We start from the raw sequence: 19,232 nt of genomic DNA on the forward strand, positions 1-19,232 counted from the left end.
AGTTTGACAGGTTCAGTGTGGTATAAATTGGCAAAGTCTGAGTCCTTGTCCTCTTGTCCACTTTTGAATCCATTGGGAGTGGGAGAAGTAGCTGGCTCTTGGAGTGATGGTGATGACCCCGGGGAAGTTAGACTTTTCTGGGGGAAAGGTCAGCTTCTATGAAAGGGATGCTGTGAGAAACAAGGTTTGGGATCTTGCCCTGGTGAAGTGGAGCAGGGGTTACTGTCCAAAAAGCCAGCTGTAGAAGGGCCTGCACACATCAGGGCAGGGTGGGCTGGCCTTGTGGAGCCCCAGAGAAGGCAGTGGAAAGGACAAGGTGGGAAGGAGATGCACGGAGTGCAATGCCAGCATGGGTAGACCAGTACTCCCTACCGGCGGGTGGCTAGGAAGTGATCACAAATGCAACACTTCCTTCCACTTGGCCTGTAATTGCTGGTCTTTGAAATAACTCCTCCTCCTGTTACCTCATTTGGCCCTTCCATCATTCCTGTGAGTATGTGGGGAAGGTACTCTCACTTTAGGCTTATAGATAAGCAAATAACTATGGAGAAAATTACATAATTTGCTTAAGAAGGCTGGGGCAGCTGTAGAACTATGGTCTTCCTATTCTGGGGTTCCTGCTGTTTCTGGAAGCTGGTGAGGACCTCAGGTTGCTTTGCTTTGAGGACAGGCTTGGGCATGACTCAGTGGACACAGTGGGATGGGGAGGCATCATTGTGCCTCCGGGATGGACCCGGCTCCCTGGAAGGGCTCATTGCTGAGTTAGTTCTGAGAAGAGAGGAGACCAAGGTGCATTGCCTCAGGTGATGGGGGTTTGGTGGAAGGAGGACCCAGAGAAGAAAGAGAGGTGAGGGAACATTTCCATAAGGCCTCAAGGAGAACAGGGAAGCTCTGCAAGGTCTTGTTCTACTGTTGAAAATAGGGAGGGAGCTGGGAGCCCATCTCCCTGCACCGACTTCCCACCATTTTGGCCTTCTACCTCTCTCTGCTTCTGGTCTCTTGCTGCTCGAGACTGGCCCCTCTTTCAGTTGCCCTGTGACTCATGCTTCCTGCCATGACTTGTACTGCTCCACTCCTTGTGACTCTCTTCTTGTGTATTGTACTGAGGGATTCTTAAGAATAAAGATTTAATTTGAGGCTGGACACAAGGATTGGGGTCACAGTCTACCTCTCAGGCTAATCTAGCCTAGGTGACCAGGTGATCTGGTGCAGAGCCGTTGACAAAGCTGCCTGTGGGCGTGGCCAACACTCAGAATAGCAGACCCCATCCCTTGCTAAAGCAAAGCAGACCCCCTGTCTGAGGGGAATTGGAGAAGAACTGGCATATTAGGCAGATTTCCAAAAATTTCCAGGATTTTCAGACAAAGGGAGTGAGATGAGATTTTATTTTCCAGAACTGAAAGGCAGGGGCAGGGTGTGGTATCTGCAGTGGCCCACAAGACCATAGCTGGGTCACATGTTAAGCAGAGTTGGATAAGGTCGAGGGGCATGGCGGTGTGTGTCGGAAGGCTGGCCTAACTGTCCCTATCCACCCCCTGCTTCGATTTGGTCCTGCTCCTGGATACCAAGGTGGCTGGGCTGGACTTGCAGGGAAAGGTCTGCAGGCTTTAGCTGCGACAAGAGGCAGGCCAGGGACAATGATGGACTGACCAAGGCCATAGGGGATAAGTTCAGACAGACCCACATGCAGCAAACTGCAAAAACCACCACATCTGCCTGGAGAAGGGGCCTTTACACATAACACGTGCTGTCAGGACCTGTTTTCAAATGAAGAGAATTCCGTTCTCACTGGTAAACTCCCAAGTGCTGGCAAAAGCACCTGATCTACGAACGTGTTCATAAGCCACTTCAAAGAAGACTCCTGCCTGAGAGGTTTAACTAGGACTCCTTGTCAGAAGCCACAGGAGGGGGTGCCTGTGGGTGGTGAATCCCTTGCAAATATTCCAGCAGAGCCTGCAGGGCTGCCCAGCAGCCTTCCTGCTCAGGGGTGGCAAGCATTGGCTGCAGGCAGGAGGAGGGGGTGGACCCTGGGGTCTGGGAGGCCCCTCCTCAATCTGACACCCTATGGCCTCTGCCTTTCCCAGACTACCATTCCCAGGTTGTCCAGGAGCAGGAGGGGCCTTCACAAGATGGTCCTGGTGAGTTCCCTGCTATCTTGCAGGTAAATGGCCACTCATTCAGGATGGACTATTGTCTGAATGCAACATGATTACGTGTATGTGTCATAGCTATTTTCCATATAGCCTCTTGTACCAAAGCGAACAGAGGCAGAGCAAATGTCTTCTTTTTTTTTTTTTTAAAGATTTTATTTATTTATTTATTTGACAGAGAGAGATCACAAGTAGACGGAGAGGCAGACAGAGAGAGAGAGAGAGAGAGAGGGAAGCAGGCTCCCCGCTGAGCAGAGAGCCCGACGCGGGACTCGATCCCAGGACCCCGAGATCATGACCCGAGCCGAAGGCAGTGGCCCAACCCACTGAGCCACCCAGGCGCCCCAAATGTCTTCTTTTAAAGTCCCTTTGTCCTACAGTGGTACCGTTCTCACGGACGATCATTGCCTACGCTGCGTTGTAACGGGTTGTGTACTCCTCCGTCCTCCCCGAGGGTCTGAGCATCTCCAAGCAGGATCCGTGCTTTTTCATGAGGACTTTGACTTGTCCTTGGCCATCTTCTTAGACAGACATCCCACTGGGGGACCTTCACGCTTTGGGAGGGAAGTGAAGAGGGCATTAATCTTATGTACTGGTTTAGTAGGTGTGGATTAAATTCCTTGCCCGTGTCATGCTGTAGCTGCTTCGGGTCCCAGCACCGCTCACTACTCCCTCTGCCTCCTTTTGGCTTGCCACACCTGGCGTTTTCATCTATGAAAACATGCAGTTACCCTGATGCTTGAGAGAATATGTATGATTGATATATATATATATATATATATATATATATATATATATATAAAACCTTTTGCTCAGTACCTTTCATCTAGCAAACGCTCAATAAATGGTAGGCATTATTACTGTGAGCAGAAGGCATGAGCCTTACTCCCGAGTGATATTATTCATTATTATGCATTGAGCAATTACTACATGATAAACCTTGCATTACCTGCTTTGCCCCAGTTAATCTTCACAAACATCTGCAAGTTTTTTGTTTTTGTTTTTTTTTTCTTTTAGAGATAAAGAAATGGAGACCGAGAGAAGTTAGCTTCCTGATGGAGGTCGCCCCACTGGTAAGTGACACAGCCAATATTTACATCCACATCTTGCTAAGGTTTATGTTTGTGCTTGTCACTGTGAGGCTGAGCTACTCCCCGGGTTCTCCGTGCTTCTACTCTCTATAGGGCTTGGCTCAGCGCTGGCCTGAAAGGCACGCAGGAATGACTTCTCAGACTCTGCTGGAGTTACTTGGGGTAACTTTCCAACAGTTTGGCTTACTCTCAAGCCATGCAAGAATTGAAAGGAAATATGCATTATGGCTACAAAAAGTCAGTGAGCGAGCTCCCAGGGCCTTCTTCCCCCAGATCTGGGGTCATATCAGCCGTCAGCAAGGAAGTAGTCTTCCATCTGCTCGGTTGGGGGCTGGGCCACAACTGCACCTGGGTCCACCTGTCCATCCTGGGAAGAAAGTCCTTTTGCTCCTGGTCTAGTTTCCACAGCCTCAGAAGCCAAGAGCAGGCTGTCAGGCCCAGTTCCCTTGCACACAGAAAATGCTCAAGAATCAGGAAGTAGCACCGGAGAGTGAATACATACAAGATAAAGGCAAAGCTCTGTCTTCTACGTGTATTATATGTAGGAGTTTTGAAGGCAAAGATTTCAAGGGATGCAAAAAAAATTAGGGATCCTGATCTGAACGGACTTAATTCAAAAGCTCTTTGCTTAGCGACCTGAGGGAAGCTAATATTAATAATATTGACCGCATCCTAGGTACCCTGCCAGATGAGTTCAACATTTTTCCTTGTTAAATTCTCCCAAAGCGGGGTGCCTGGGTGGCTCAGTGGTTAAAGCCTCTGCCTTCGGCTCAGGTCATGATCTCAGGGTCCTGGGATCTAGTCCCGAATAGGGCTCTCTGCTCAGCAGGGAGTCTGCCTCCTCCTCCTGTCTCTCTCCCTGCCTGCCTCTCTGCCTACTTGTGATCTGTCTGTCAAATAAATTAAAAAAAAAAAAAAATTCTCCCAAAGCTACAGTGATAATGACCTTCTGTTGGAAGCAGAGTGTATTCTAATTACTAGAGGCAATGAAAAAGAACCCTTGTGTCAAGTGTGACCTGTCCCTCCACCCCCAGCAGGACTCTGCAGAAGGGCGGGGAACGCAGAAGTTAGCCTCCCTCCCCTAGGCTCCTCCACTGAGAACTCTGCCCTATGAAGTTACAATGATTCCCCCACCTGAAGTCTGAGCGTTCGAGGCTCGGACCCTCACTCTGCCTCAAGATCACATATTTAATTCCGTAGCAGAGTCAGGATTAAAACTCACCTCTGTCTGGCTTTCCCCACTACCCCATACCACCAGACACCATTTCATGCGCTGAAAGTTCAAGAGAACTGGGTTGATTTTTAACTTCACTGTTGACTAGGGCATCACCCTCAGTAGAGTCTCACCTTCTACCTCTTGCTGGTTTTTTCCTCTCTCCTGGAGGCAGCCTGTCCTCACCTGTGCATTCCCCGGGACGGAACAGTAGGAGGGTTCAAAGAAGCTACAGCTTGGTGTCTTCTGAAGGTGCTGGGGGTCAAGGTTCTATTTAACGCAGTATGAGCTTCCTATCCTGAAAACCTTGAAGTGATTATTTGCAAACATGTTTTTAGCCACAGGCAAATGTGATGAGACTGGGGACATTGAGTTAGTGCAGAGGCAAGTCAGATTTTTGGAATATATAATCTGTCTTCGGGACTCTGGACCGTGAAGTGAAGATATTTAAATCATTGAGTGTACTTACTCTCTTCTGTTTTCATTGGGGTGTTTGGCAGCAAGGAGGCAAACCTGAATTGGATCATTAACCCTGTTTTCTCAATGTCGAGCTTTATTCACAGACATGTGCTTAGCATGGAATAGATGCTCAAGCTGGGCTTGTTGGACTCAAGAAGAATGTAGCTTTGTCTGCTTTTTTTTATGGTGCTAAAATCTACATAAATCTACCATTTTAGCTTGTTTTAAGTGTACAGTTCAGTGTCATGAAGTACATTCATGTTGTCGTGTGACCATCACCGTCATCCGTCTCCAGAACTTTCTTGTCATCCCAAACTTGGTACCCATGAAACACGAATTCCCTATTTCTCTTCTTTTCCAAGACCCTCCTTACTACCATGCTACTTTCTGCCTCTATGAATGAAATTACCATGGGGACCTCATAGAAATGGAACCATCCAGTATTTGTCCTTTTCATGGCTGGTTTATTTCACTGAACATCATGCCCCCAAGATTCATTGGTATTGTAGTTTGTGTCAGAAGTTCCTTCCTTTTCTGGGCTGAATTGTATTCCATTGTATGTACCCATCATGTTCTATTCATCCACTCATCAGTTGATGGACGCCCAGGTGGGTCCCACCTTTTGGCTATTGTGAACAACGCTGCCACAGACAGGGCTGCCCACACATCTGCTCAAGCCCCTCCTTTCCATCTTGTCTGCTTATCTTCCTATCCTGTGTCATTGTTCGCCCTGAATTCCTACTCTTTCCAGTCTCCCAGAATAGCATTTGGGGATCTTTGTTCACTGCTCTCTTGTAAAGCCCAGCAAAAAAAAAAAAAAAAAAAAAAAAAAAAGATTGGAGAAACATTTCTGGCAATAAACTCATGGGAAAGGCTACTTCATGTCCTGCTTTGAACCTTGTGATTTAATTGCCCACTTTTAAGTCCACTTCAGGGCACACCGAGCCGTTGATCTTTTGGCCTACTTGCCACCATGTGGTTGGTGAGGGTGGAGTGGCCCATTCCTGCGTGGTGTGGGGCTCCTGGCTCTTCTTCTTCTTTTATAACATTCTGAACATGTTCGCTGGAGCCCGCCAGCTGTCCTGCTCTATCACACCCTGTCACTTCCTTCCCTGTATTTCAGATGGAGCTTCCAAAGCCCTGAGCAGCCACCTTGTTGAGAAGTCATTAAACCAAAAAGAAAGAGAGAGAGAGAAAGAGAGAGAGAAATCAGTACTTAAAGAATAGCTCAGTTTTCCATTGAACTTGCTGTAAAAAGTTCGGCTTTATTCAGATCTTGACCATAATGCCTCATGAACCCTTCCATCTGGGTATCTTTCCGCGTTGCTGTTTGTTGGGATGGAGGAGGAGGGGCCGTGCTGCCTCGTGCTTCATCACAGTAAAGTTATTCTGGGTCTCAAAAGGCCTCATAAATCTGCTCCCCAGATGGAAGTCTCCATAAAAGGCTCCTCTCTTTGTGTGAGTCTCGGATTTCCCTTCTGTCGAAATTCAACAAATGAATAATCAAATGGATGAGGTAAATTGTAATATATACATGTGTGTATGTGTGTGTGTGTGTATTTTTTTTTTTTAAGCTGAGTGCTGTTGTGAATTCCGACCTCCTTCCTCAGTTTAAGAGTAGTCATATCTCCAGTAGGTTAACCAGCGAGTCCTCAAACATGTCAAGGATAAGCCAAAGGTCATTGACTGACACAGAGCTTTGAGTAAACGAAATGTCTCCAAGTCTCAACTTATTAATTATCTATTTCTCCAAAGGAATTTTATAGCATGGGTTTGAGTTTCTTAGGGTAGTTTATAAGAGCCTAAAGTTTAATTTTTCTTTCTTTTAAAAAAAATTTATTTTTTAAATTAATGAATTTTTTTTTAAGATTTTATTTATTTATTTGTCAGAGAGAGAGAGAGAGAGCAAGAGTGAGCACAGGCAGATAGAGTGGCAGGCAGAGGCAGAGGGAGAAGCAGGCTCCCTGCTGAGCAAGGAGCCCGATGTGGGACTCGATCCCAGGACTCTGGGATCATGACCTGAGCCGAAAGCAGCCGCTTAACCAACTGAGCCACCCAGGCGTCCCTAAATTAATGAATTTTTTGATTTAAATGGAATTAGCCAAGGTATAGCACATCATTAATTTTTGATATAATGGTCAATGATTCATTAGTTGAATATAACACACAGTGCTCATCATATCATGTGCCTTCTTTAATGCCCATCACTGAGTTACCCCATCCCCCCACCCACCTCCCTTTCTGTAACTCTCAGTTTTCTGGAGTCAAGAGTCTCATATGGTTTGTCTCCCTCTCTTATTTTTTCCCCTTCAGTATTCCATCCCTTCCCCTATTGTCCTCTGCACTATTCCTTATGTTCCACATATGAGTGAAACCATATGATAATTGTTTCTCTGCTTGATTTATTTCACTTAGCATAATACCCTCCAGTTCCATCCATGTCGATGTAAATGGTAGATATTCATCATTTCTGGTGGCTGAGTAATATTCCATTGTATATATACCACATCTTCTTTATCCATTCATCCATTGAAGGACATCTCAGCTCCTTCCACAGTTTAGCTAGTGTGGACATTGCTGCTATGAACACTGGGGTGCAGGTGTCTCTTCTTTTAACAACATCTGTATCTTTGAGGTAAATACCCAGTAGCACAATTGCTGGGCCATAGGGTAGTTCTATTTTGAACTTTTTGAGGAGCCTCCATACTGTTTTCCAGAGTGGCTGCACCAGCTTGCATTCCCACCAACAATGTACGAGGGTTCCCCTTTCTCTGCATCCTCGCCAACATTTTTTCCTTGTTTTGTTAATTTTAGCTTTTCTGGTATAAGGTGGTATTTTATTTTATCTAAGTAATCCCAACACCCAATGCGGGGCTCAAACCCATTACCCCAAGATCAAGAGTTGCATGCTCTGTGGCACCTGGGTGGCTCAGTGGGTTAAGCCTCTGACTTTGTTTGGCTCAGGTCATGATCCCAGGGTCCTGGAATTGAGCCCCACATTGGGCTCCCTGCTCGGTGGAGAGCCTGCTTCTCCTTCTCCATCTGCCTGCCAGCTCTGCCTACATGTGCTATCTCTCTGTCAAATAAATAAAGAAAAAAAAAAAGAGTTGCATGCGCTGAGCCAACTGGGTGCCTCAGGTTTAACCTTTCTTAATGTTTCTTTAAAGAAATTATGGGAAAGGTAGACTAGGAGGCCAAAGGCATAGTTCTCCCAGTGTGACTTGGGACTGGAGAAGTGACCTTGGAGTGAAGAACAGGGTCTCAAGTGCTGGTCTGGGATCTCTCTCCCTGTCCTGCAGACCTGGGAGCTATTAGTGCATTTGGGACTGGTGGCCTAGGGGCTGGGGTCTTGGTGCTGCGTGTCACCACAGGGGACTGACTCATGACACCATGCAGGGACTCACACTTCGGATCTCTAAGTCAGAAACCTCAGAGTAACCCCATGGCTTTTAGTCCCTTCCTGTCCCCACACCAAGAGCTGAACTAGCTTCTGTTCAGTGCTGCTGATTTGTGCCATTGGTACAAAACTGTGTCGTCCTCTTTTATCTGCCACACAATTCTCTATGCCTTTTAGAACTTGTTTTTATTATTATGAAAGTACCACATGTTGATTGCGACAATTTTAAACCATACAGAGCAGCATAAAAAACGGAATCCTCTCCCTTTCTTCTGGTTTCTCTCCCATCATCACAGAACTGGATGTGAATCCTTCTGATTTCTGATTATATAGAAATGCAAATTATCTGTCTGATTGTTGTATCTTAAAGAAGTGGAGTTGTATTTTACCGATTATTTTTGCCATTTGTTTTTCACTTAGCAATATATCATGGATCTCTTCCCAGACCTATATATTGAGACTTAAATCACTTGAGTTACATAATATTATATGCAAAAATTTGCCATGATTTATCTATTCCTGTGGATAGACTTTCCAATTGTTCCTCATTTTTTACTGTTATAGACAATACTGCAACCAAAATCCTGTGTATATGAACAGTGAAGCTTTCATTTCTTCAGAATAAATATCTTGAAGTGGGATTGCTAGGTATGCCCAATTTTAACTTTAACATGTGCTGAAACAGTTGAATTTTCCAAAAGTAGGGAAATTCACGCCACCACCAGCAATGTACAAGCGTGCCCGTTTTTTCACATTCTCGCGAAGACCGATGCTGTTCCGGCTTGTCAGAAGTTATCTTATTATCGTCTCCGTTTCGAACTCTCTGATTACAAGTGAGATTGAGCATTTTTTTTTCCTGTCAACTATGAGTTGTTTGCATTTCTTCTCATGTGAATTGTGTGCCTATATATTGTTTCCTGTATTTTTTTCGGTTGCTTCTATTTTTATTGTTCATTTATATTAATGAAATTAACCCTGAGGCTGTGATAATGATACAGATATTTTCTTCTAGTCCTTGTTCATCTTTTGACTTTGTGATGTCTTCTGTCATGCAGACACCATGGCAACATTTTCTTATAGTCAGATCTCTCATCTTTCTTTTTTGGCTTCTGAGATTTTTGTTTTGCTTAACACTTTCTCTATTTCAAGCAAATTTTCCCTGTAGGTATTTGATTCTAAAACTTTTATGGCTTATTTTCGATAAGCAATTAAAATTCTTATTCTTTCTCGGAATTTATTTATTTATTTATTTATTTATTTATTTATTATGGCTAAAATTGAGTGGAATTTTTTTTGTTTTTTTTTTTTTAATTTTTCAGCATAACAGTATTCATTGTTTTTGTACCACACCCAGTGCTTCATGCAGTCTGTGCCCTCTCTAATACCCACCACCTGGTTCTCCCAACCTCCCACCCTCCCACCTCTTCAAACCCTTCAGATTATTTTTCAGAGTCCATAGTCTCTCATTGTTCACCTCCCCTTCCAATTTCCCCCAACTGCCTTCTCCTAACTCCCCATGTCCTCCATGTTATTTGTTATGCTCCACAAATAAGTGAAACCATATGATAGGAATTTATTTTTTAAGATGGTGTGCAGAAAGGGGCATCTAATTAAATTGTTTTCTAGATGCATTACAGTTAGGCCAGCATAATTTATGAAATAATCCATTCCCCAACCCCACCCCCTGTTTGAATTGATGTAATTTCTTTATCATATAGTAGGTTCCCATACACCCCTTGACTCTGCTTCTGGGCTTTCTGTTCTCTTTCATTTAAAAAAAAATTTTTTATTTATTTATTTATTTATTTAGATTTTTATTTATTTATTTGACAGAGATCACAAGTAGGCAGAGCGGCAGGCAGAGAGAGAGGAAGGGAAGCAGGCTCCCTGCTGAGCAGAGAGTCTGATGTAGGGCTCTATCCAGGACCCTGGGATCATGACCTGAGCTGAAGGCAGAGGCTTTAACCTACTGAGCCACCCAGGTGCCCCTATTTATTTATTTTTGCATGCATGCAAGAGAGAGAGAGTGCATGAGTGCACTAGTTGGGGGTGGGAGTAGGGGCAGAGGGTGAGAGAGAAGTAGACTTCCCATGGAGTGGGGGTCCTACGAAGAACTCTATCCCAGGACCCTGGGATCATGACCTGAGCCGAAGGCAGATGCTTAACTGACTGAGCCACCCAGGTACCCTCTGTTCTCTTTCATTAATCTATTTATCTGTTCCTGTGCAAATTCTACAATGTCTGTAATGGTTTTAATCATCAGTTCTAATACATGGAAGGATAAGCTCCCTTTACCATTTATTTCAAATCAGTTTTGGCAATTTTTGTACATGTACTCTTCCACGGAAATGTTAAGATGATCTTATCTAGCATGTAAACATTTACTTGGTGTTCTGATGGGTATTCTTAATAAATCATTATACTAATTATGGAAGATACATATTATTTCATTGTTTTCCCGTCTAGGATCATTTTGTTTTATGTCTTTCAATAAAATTCTGTAGCTTGCTTAGTTTGAGTTGCATGTGTTTCTTGTTACTTTTATTCAAAGATGTCTTGTGTTTTCTTCTCTGTTATGAATAAGGTGGTTTTTGCATTTCCTTAAGACTTAATATATTTATTTATTTTAGAGCCATTTTAGATTCATAGCAAGATTGAAAGGAAGGCACGGAGATTACCTATATACTCTGCCCCCACACCTGCCCAGCCTCCTCCATGACCAACATCCCCCATCAGAGTGGGACTTCTGTTACAAATGATGAACCTGTATTGACCCATCATCGCCACCCAAAATCCATAGCTGACATTAGGGTTCACTCCTGGTGTTGTATATTCTGTGGGTTTGGGCAAAAGTACAATGACATGGATTCATCATTATAGTGCCATACAGAGTATTTTCACTGCCCTAAAAACCTTCTGTGCTCTGCCTATTCATCCCTGCCCTACCTGGGAACTACTGTTCTTTTTACCATTTCTAGTACTACTGTTTCCAGTGATGTCTTTCCAGAATACCATAGGGTTGGCATCCTAGAAGATGTAGCCTTTTCAGATAAGCTTCTTTCATTTAGTAACATGCATCCAAGGTTTCTCCATCTTTTCATGGCTTGATATCTCTTTGTTTTAGTGCTGAACAATAATCCATTTTCTGGAAGGACCAGAGTTTATTTACCCACTCACCTACCAAAGGACATTTTGTTGCTTCCCAGTTTTGACAATTATGAATAAAGCTGCTGTAAACATCCATGGCAGGTTTTTGTGTATACATATCTTCTCAACTCATTTGGGTAAATATCAAGGAGTGTAATTGCTGGATCATATGGTGAGAGTATGTTTACTTCTGTAAGAAACTGCTGAGATGTCTTCCAAAGTGGCTGTATTATTTTGCATTCCTACCGGCAATGAATGAGGATTCTTGCTCCACATCCTCACCAGCACTGGGTATGTCAATGTTCTGAATTTCGACCAGTCTAGTAGGTCATTGTTTTGATTTGCATTTCCCTGTTGACATATGATGTGAAGCATGCCTTCATATGCTTATTAGCTATCTAGCTATCTTTCCTGGTAAAGTGTCTTTTAAGGTCTTTGACCCATTTTTAAACCAGGTTGTTTGTTTTCTTATTGTTGAGTTCTAAGAGTTCTTTGTATATTTTGGATAACAGTCCTTTATGAGATACGTCTTTAGAAAGTATTTGTTCCCAGTCTCTGTCTTCTTTTCTCATTCTCCTGAAACTCTTTTGCAGAGCCAGAAAAATTTAAATTTAATAAAGTCTAGTGTATCAATTCTTTCTTTCAAGGATCATGCCTTTGGTGTGGTATCTAAAATATCATCCAACCATGTTCAAGGGCATCTAGTTTTATATGATCTTTTAGGAGTTTTATGGTTTTGCGTTTTATATTTGTCTGGGATCTATTTTGAGTTTGTTTTTGTGAGGGGTTTAAGGTCTGTGTCTAGACTCTTTTTTTTTTTTTTTTTTTTTTTGCCCGTGGATGTCTAATTGGTCTAGGGCCATTTGTTGAAAAGTCCATCATTGTTCCATTGTATTAGCTTTGCTCCTTTGTCGAAACTCATCTGACGGTATTTATGTGGATCTATTTCTGGGCTCTCTAGTCTCTTGATCTATTTGTCTATTCTTTTGCTGGTGCTACACTGTCTTGATTCCTATAGTTTTATAGGAAGTCTTGAAGCTGGGAAGTGTCAGTTCTCCATTTTTGTTCTCTTCCTTTAATATTCTGGGTCTTTTGCTTCTTCATACATACTTTAGAACCTGTTTGGTTATGCACAAAATAAATTTACTGGGATTTTAATTGGGATTGTATTGAATCTATAGAGCAAATTGGGAAGAACTAACCTTTTAATAATACTGAGTCTTCCTATTTGTGAGCACGGGATATGGTTATTTAGTTCTTCTTTGATTTTTTTTCATCAGAGTTTCGCAGTTTTCCTCTTATAGATCTTACATATATTTTGTTAGATTCACACCCAAGTATTTCATTTTTGGGGTACTAATATAAATGGTGCTGTGTTTTTAATACAAATTCTACTTACTCATTGCTGATAGATAGGCAAGTGGTTGATTTTTGTATATTAATCTTATATCCTGCAACTCCATTTCCATTTTAAACTGGTTATTGCTAGCATAATTAAGAACTTTTGAATTTTGTGTATGTATTATATGTAGTTACATTGTCAAATTCTAGTACTTATAGTAGGTTTTAAAAAAATCAACTCCTTGTCTCCTAGGTGTACAGTCATTATATATATTCTTATTTCTTCTAAAAGTTATACTGTTTCATTTTCTTGTTTTGTTATATTAGTGAGAACTTGTAAAAGTAAATTGGATAATTTTGAGGAGGGAAAGATGTGTACGTCTTAGTCCAGATTTGAATGGAGTAGCTTGGGTATTTCATTGTTTTCAGTGTTTGTTGTTGGATCTTGGTAAGTAGGTTTTTAATCCTACTTTAAAAAATCAGGATTAGCTCCTGAATTTTAGCAACTGTCTGTTTTTCTCCAATATTAACAGTATTTGCCCCTCTCTAGATAAATCTCTCTTTAAGAGCCCCACTCTATTTTATTTGCCTTAAATTTTTAATTTTTAAAATTTTTATTTTGATTTCAGTTAGTTAACACACAGTGTTAGATTAGTTTCAGATGTACAGTAGAGTGATTCAGCACCTCCATACATCACCCTGTGGTCATTATGACAAGTGCACTCCTTAATCCCCATTACCTATTTCACCCATCCCCCACCCCCAACCATCAGATTGTTCTTTTAAGAGCCCTACTTTAAAAATTGCTGCTATCAGCTGGCAATGAAAATTCCACAGTTCACAATGGATGTCAAACTTGGGTAACCTGTTATATCCTCTGGAGGCTCTGGAGGGTGTCAGCTTGAAGATGTCATTTATACACCATGGGGCAGGGCACAGCATGACAGAAACCGGGGCCTTACAATGAGGGGTGGAGGTGAGCATGTCATTTCTGAAGGAGATGGGGGAGCACTCAGGTAGAGTCCAGGAAGTAAAAGCAGGGTGAGGAGAGCAGATTACAAACTGTCATCAATCCAAATGTCAATGTGAGCCTGAAAGACAAGGGTGGGGTTGAGAGTGGAAGCCCGTGAGATCCCTCACCAGGCTTTGGGTAGAAACCTGTGGAACAGACAGCAGCATCCAGATATAAACGCATCTGAAGTCACAGGCCAGCCCAGGTGAATGAGGTAGTAGGAAATGGAGCTTGAGAAGCAGATGTGGGTGGTCCCATGTAATCCCCTTGGCTTACCACTCCTTGTTAAAGACCCAAGAACTTGTTTCCTTGGTTGGTCTTGAAGACAGAATTTGATAGGCACCTGTGAATAATAAGCTGGGTGAAAACTACTGAATAAGACACACAACATATTTCCCAATTCTTATTAGTTGCTTTCATCTTTTACAAAGGAAGAATCATCTTAAGACAAAATTTTAAAAATAATTCATTTTAAAATTTTATTTTTTTAAGTCATTATTTTTAAAATAATTTTTATTTTAGAAAGAAAAACATAATGTTGATTAAAAAAAAAAAATCTGACCTGGAGGAAATAAAGCTGACCTGGAAGAAAAAGAAAAATATAAAGAAAAAAATAAGAACAACTAATAATTCCATCCCTTCAAGATAATTCCAATCGACATTTTCATGTATTTTCTCCCACCATGATTTGAGATCATATAGCATCTATATAGATAAGCAATTATTTTGCCTTCTTTGTTGTTGGCATTTTCTTGTGTGATTAAGGTATGTGATCAGGAACTCTAGTACCTAGCACAATGCTTGGCAGATACACAAGGAGCTTATTTGTTCAATGAATGTGAATTAGGTCATTAAAAAGTCTTTGAGCATAGCTTTGAGGAGCTACATGAAGCTCTTATAGACGTGGCCTAATTTACAAAAGCATTTGAGACCACCTTCCTCCCCCACTGCCTGTCTTCCCATGCCTCAACCATCCTGAATCTCTAGGAGGGTCTGGAGGGCACGAGTTCACCTTACTCTCTCTGTTTTGTACTTGCTGTGTCCTCCACCCCCTCCCCCTCTCCCCCCTGCCTCAGTAACTTGTCCTTGCCTTTTAGGTTCCAGCTTAGCAGACATTTCTGGCAAGTCTGCCGTACCCCCACCTCCCATTGGTTTGAGTCCCTTGTCAGTGGTCCCGCAGCACTCTGGAAATACCGCTTAGGCTCCTGGCAGCAAACAGAAGGTGCAGCCTAAATACATCATTGAGGAGAACGCAGTGACAGACCATTTACAAAGGGGTAGGCAGGGTGACAGCAAACCAATAGGGAAAGGCACAGCACTCGGGGCTAGCATAAGGGAAACCACAGCTGGCTCTTAGTCTGAAGGGAAAAGGAAAAGAAGGGGTTCCTGGGGTACAAAGAAGACTCCTGACAGAAGCTTTGGTAGGGGAGCAAAAAAGCTGACACCCCATGGCCTGGCAGGGAGGGTGTCCTTCCTCTCTTCATTCTCCTGTCTCCCGCTGGAGCCTCCCACTCATCAGCACCATGGAAGCCAGGAGGCAAGGGCAGGGTTCCAAAAGGCCAGCAGCCTGGAGCTCAGGGCAGGGAGGAGAGGAGAGGGTCATGCACCTCGAGGGCAGAGTGTTCAGCATTTTGCCCTCCCCTGTCCAGCCCCTGCCCAACTGTATGACCCGGCACGTGTGGGTTCCACGCTCTCATGAAAGATCCTTGAAATTGGGAACCATGCCTTATCTGTTTGGGAATGTATCCCCAGGAAAATCACATGAAAGGGGGAAAGTCAGTAATGTGCATGGCAATTCACAGCAACATTTGTAATAGTTGGGGGTTAGAAATGCCCCCAAGCTGGGCAGGAGTCCAGCGAGCCGGCCAGGATGTGCCATTACACAGCCACGGTAGGATTCTCAGGTGGGCTCTTTTTGCACATGTAAATGCGGTCACAGGATGACAAGGGACAAAAGACAATCCTGCTGATTATAAATTTGTCACAAAGTGTAGATGGGTCCTATATAGGGAGAGATTAAAGGCGTGTACCTTCACAACAGCTAAGAAACCCTGGCCAAGTGTCACATCCCAGAATTTAAGAGAAAATAGCAAAGTTCTGATTGAATTTGTCACACATGGTAATGCAAAATACCTAGAATAGTTAGGACAGTACACAATATAAAAAAAAAGGAGGATGGCAGCTTATTTTAGGACACTCTGCTGGGAAAAGCCCCTTGGCTTTTGTCAGCTGCCCCTCCTCCCCGCCAACCCTCCCATATCCTCGTTGGTAATGAAACTCCTTTTCCAATACCCCGTAGTGGGCTTTGGGAGGAAATTTGTTGGCCGACACACAGCAAAGGGTCTTCAAAGTTTCTCAAATTTCCATGTGTATATGAATCATCTGGGGGCTCTGGATAAAACGCAGCTTCTGCTGCTCTGGCTCTGGGAGGGACCTGAGATTTCCCCCCAGACCGCTCTCTGAATAGCCAGTTAATCAGTTTGCTTTTTTTTTTTTTAAACACCTTTTAAAACATACCTGCTGTTAAGAAAACAAAAAACAAACAAACAAAAAACATACCTGCTGTTGACAAATGTTCCAGTTACATGTTCTTTTTTTTTTTTTTTTTAATTTTATTTACTTATTTGACAGAGAGAGAGATCACAAGCTGGCAGAGAGGCAGACAGAGAGAGGGGAGGAGGGAAGCGGGCTCCCTGCTGAGCAGAGAGCCTGATGTGGGGTTCGATCCAAGGACCCTGAGATCATGACCTGAGCCGAAGACAGAGGCTTAACCCACTGAGCCACCCAGGCGCCCCATGCCAATTACATGTTCTTTGTCACCCATCCTGCCTGCAAATTCTGTCACACCTCTGACAGAGACCTGGCCCTCAGGTTGAGAATCTCAGTATCTCCTGTACGTCTCTACAGGCCAAAAGAACTGGCTGAATTTTCCTTTTTTAGAATAGGCATTCCCAAAAGATACCTTTCGTGTTCCTGATGTAAATATCATTGGGTGGAAAAGAATTACAAACTGTGTACGATTCCTGCCCCTTTTCTTCCCAGCCACGATTATTTTTCTGATTATCATCGTGTAGTTCTCATACTATCTTCATATGAGAAACTTAAAATTCTCCTTGAGTTCTTCCAACGTCATGAATTCCTCACAACGACCGATGGAGGTGAAGCCGGGCCTTGATAATGTAGAATTTCAAATAATGTCTGGCGACCTGGTGTGATTCCACGACACCACAGAGGAAAGAGGTCCTCACCAAAGATTGGCGTCTGCTGTTTCCGTGATTCTCAGAGCTTGAGTTAGGCACCCTGTCAGCTGGGTCTCACTGTACAAGGAGCCTCCAGTGGAAGGAAATATCACCTCTTCTCGCTGATGCCATTAGATAGCCTCCTTTTTCAGACATCCTTTCCTTTCCACGGACATGCCCGTATTTTGCACATGTCAGCCCCAAATCCCTTCTACTATGGTTAATAAGTCGAGGTGTTTAGGTTTTATTTTCCCCTCCCTCACTTCCCATTAAAAAAGTATCAAGAATGTACATTCGGTCCCTATTTGCATTAATCGCCTTGGTTACTGATTATCTTTTCTGATTTAAAAATGAGCCTCTAGATCCAACAATCTGAGAATCACCTCTGGATCTCTGCCTCATTTTGTCCTTCTCCTGGCCTTCTCTCTCTTTGCCTGGTTTTGTTTTCCTAGCTTGCTGTTGCTGGGGAACCCTTCTGAGGGACCTTTGGGAGGTGAGGTCCTCCACCAGGATCCCAGGCTCGTGCCGGTGGGTAATCAGCACCTGCCATGAACACGTGAACACATGACTACCTGAGCTGGGGAGAGCGGTCAGTGAGAGGAGATCCTCTGCATGGCTGGCTTCGCTGATTCATTGTGTGACCTTGGGTGTGCCATGCAGCCTGGCTGGCTAAATCTCTTTGCTCTGGGTACCCGTCCCCTGTAAATCTAGAAAGCCGTTTCCAAAGAATTATTACATCTTTGTCCGCATAGATGTTTAGGGAGGATGGAGGAAGAGAACTCCGTTAACAGATCTGGTCTCTGGCCCCTGTTCCTTAGGTCCATTGTTTCTTCAAACACACAGCCTTTCCATGAGAGAGGAACTACTTTCAGCTCCCAGACCTGTGTCTGCGTGCAGGCACAAGTATACACCCAGAGAGATGCACAAAAACAATGCATCAAGAGTCAACAGGCTTGGGATGCCTGGGTGGCTCAGTCCGTTACGTGTCTGCCTTCAGCTCAGGTGGTGATCCCAGGGTGCTGGGATGGAGTCCCGAGACAGGCTTCTTGCTCAGCAGGGAGCCTGATTCTCCCTCTGCCTGCCTCTCCCGTTGCTTGTGCTTGCGCACTCTCCCTCTCTCTGAAAAATAAATAAATAAAATCTTAAAAAGGAAAAAAAAAAAAGAGTGGCCTGGAGCTACTTCTTTGTTGTCATTTCTGTCTCTGCAAAAATATTGCCTCTAGCCAGTCCCAAGAAATTAAAGTAATTCATTAATATATGCCACATCTGTTCAATTTTCTTATTCCTCAAGCACCTACTTATTCTTTCACCATCGCAAGCAATTAAATATGTCTATATCAACATTTGCCTTTCTTGTGCTCCTTTAAAAATTTAATACCCCCCTTTTAAGCCCCGTGAACCTCTCAGTCTTGCAACACAGACCAGGAAGTAGCCTGGTTCATAGACTGTAGAAGGCTGGGAACAAAGCTGTCCGCTGAACCATCTGCTGTTTCTTAGCGGTAGAAAAAGAGGATTTACAGGTTTGGGGGCAGATTATTTTTAGGGTCTTCCAGGCTACTAATATTCTATCCCTGTTTGCATAATTCCTCACCGGGGTTGAGACTCCCAGAAGTCACTGTGACCTCCACAGAGAGTCAATGTCCCTGAGATGCACTCTCATTGGGAAATAATTCTAAAAATATGGAGTCTGGAGCTCTCAGATCTGCTCCAACCATACTCAGTCCTGTCTGTACGCTGCTCTCTGTTGTGGTAGGTCCCCCTGTTTCTGGCAGAGGGAAACACCTCACCTCGCCCTGTCTGCAAGAAAGGCAGTCTACATTAGAGAGGGATGTGGAGGAAAAGGAATAAAACAAAAGTGGAGTCAATTTGCATTCAGATGTTTGCATTAAATATTAATAGGACTCGAGGGTGAGGGTAGTTTCTCTTTTATTCACACTCAGGTTGCCATGGCTGTCTGGGGTTTGCAGGGCTGGCTCTGGGAGGAGCGGGGAAGGCAGCTGGAAGGGAGGAAAAGGGCAGCTACATCCCTGTATGCGGATCAGGGTTCAGGCCCCCATCCTGTGCCCTTACGCTGTGGCCCATACCGCCAAGAGCAAGTCCAAGGAACTGAAAGACATGGAAGTTTCCAGGAACAACCACAGAACATCTGGAGGCCAGTCTTTAACCAATGAAACCCCCTCATG

The sequence above is a fragment of the Lutra lutra genome, chromosome 6 (assembly GCF_902655055.1).
Source record: "Lutra lutra chromosome 6, mLutLut1.2, whole genome shotgun sequence".
NCBI lineage: Eukaryota > Metazoa > Chordata > Mammalia > Carnivora > Mustelidae > Lutra > Lutra lutra.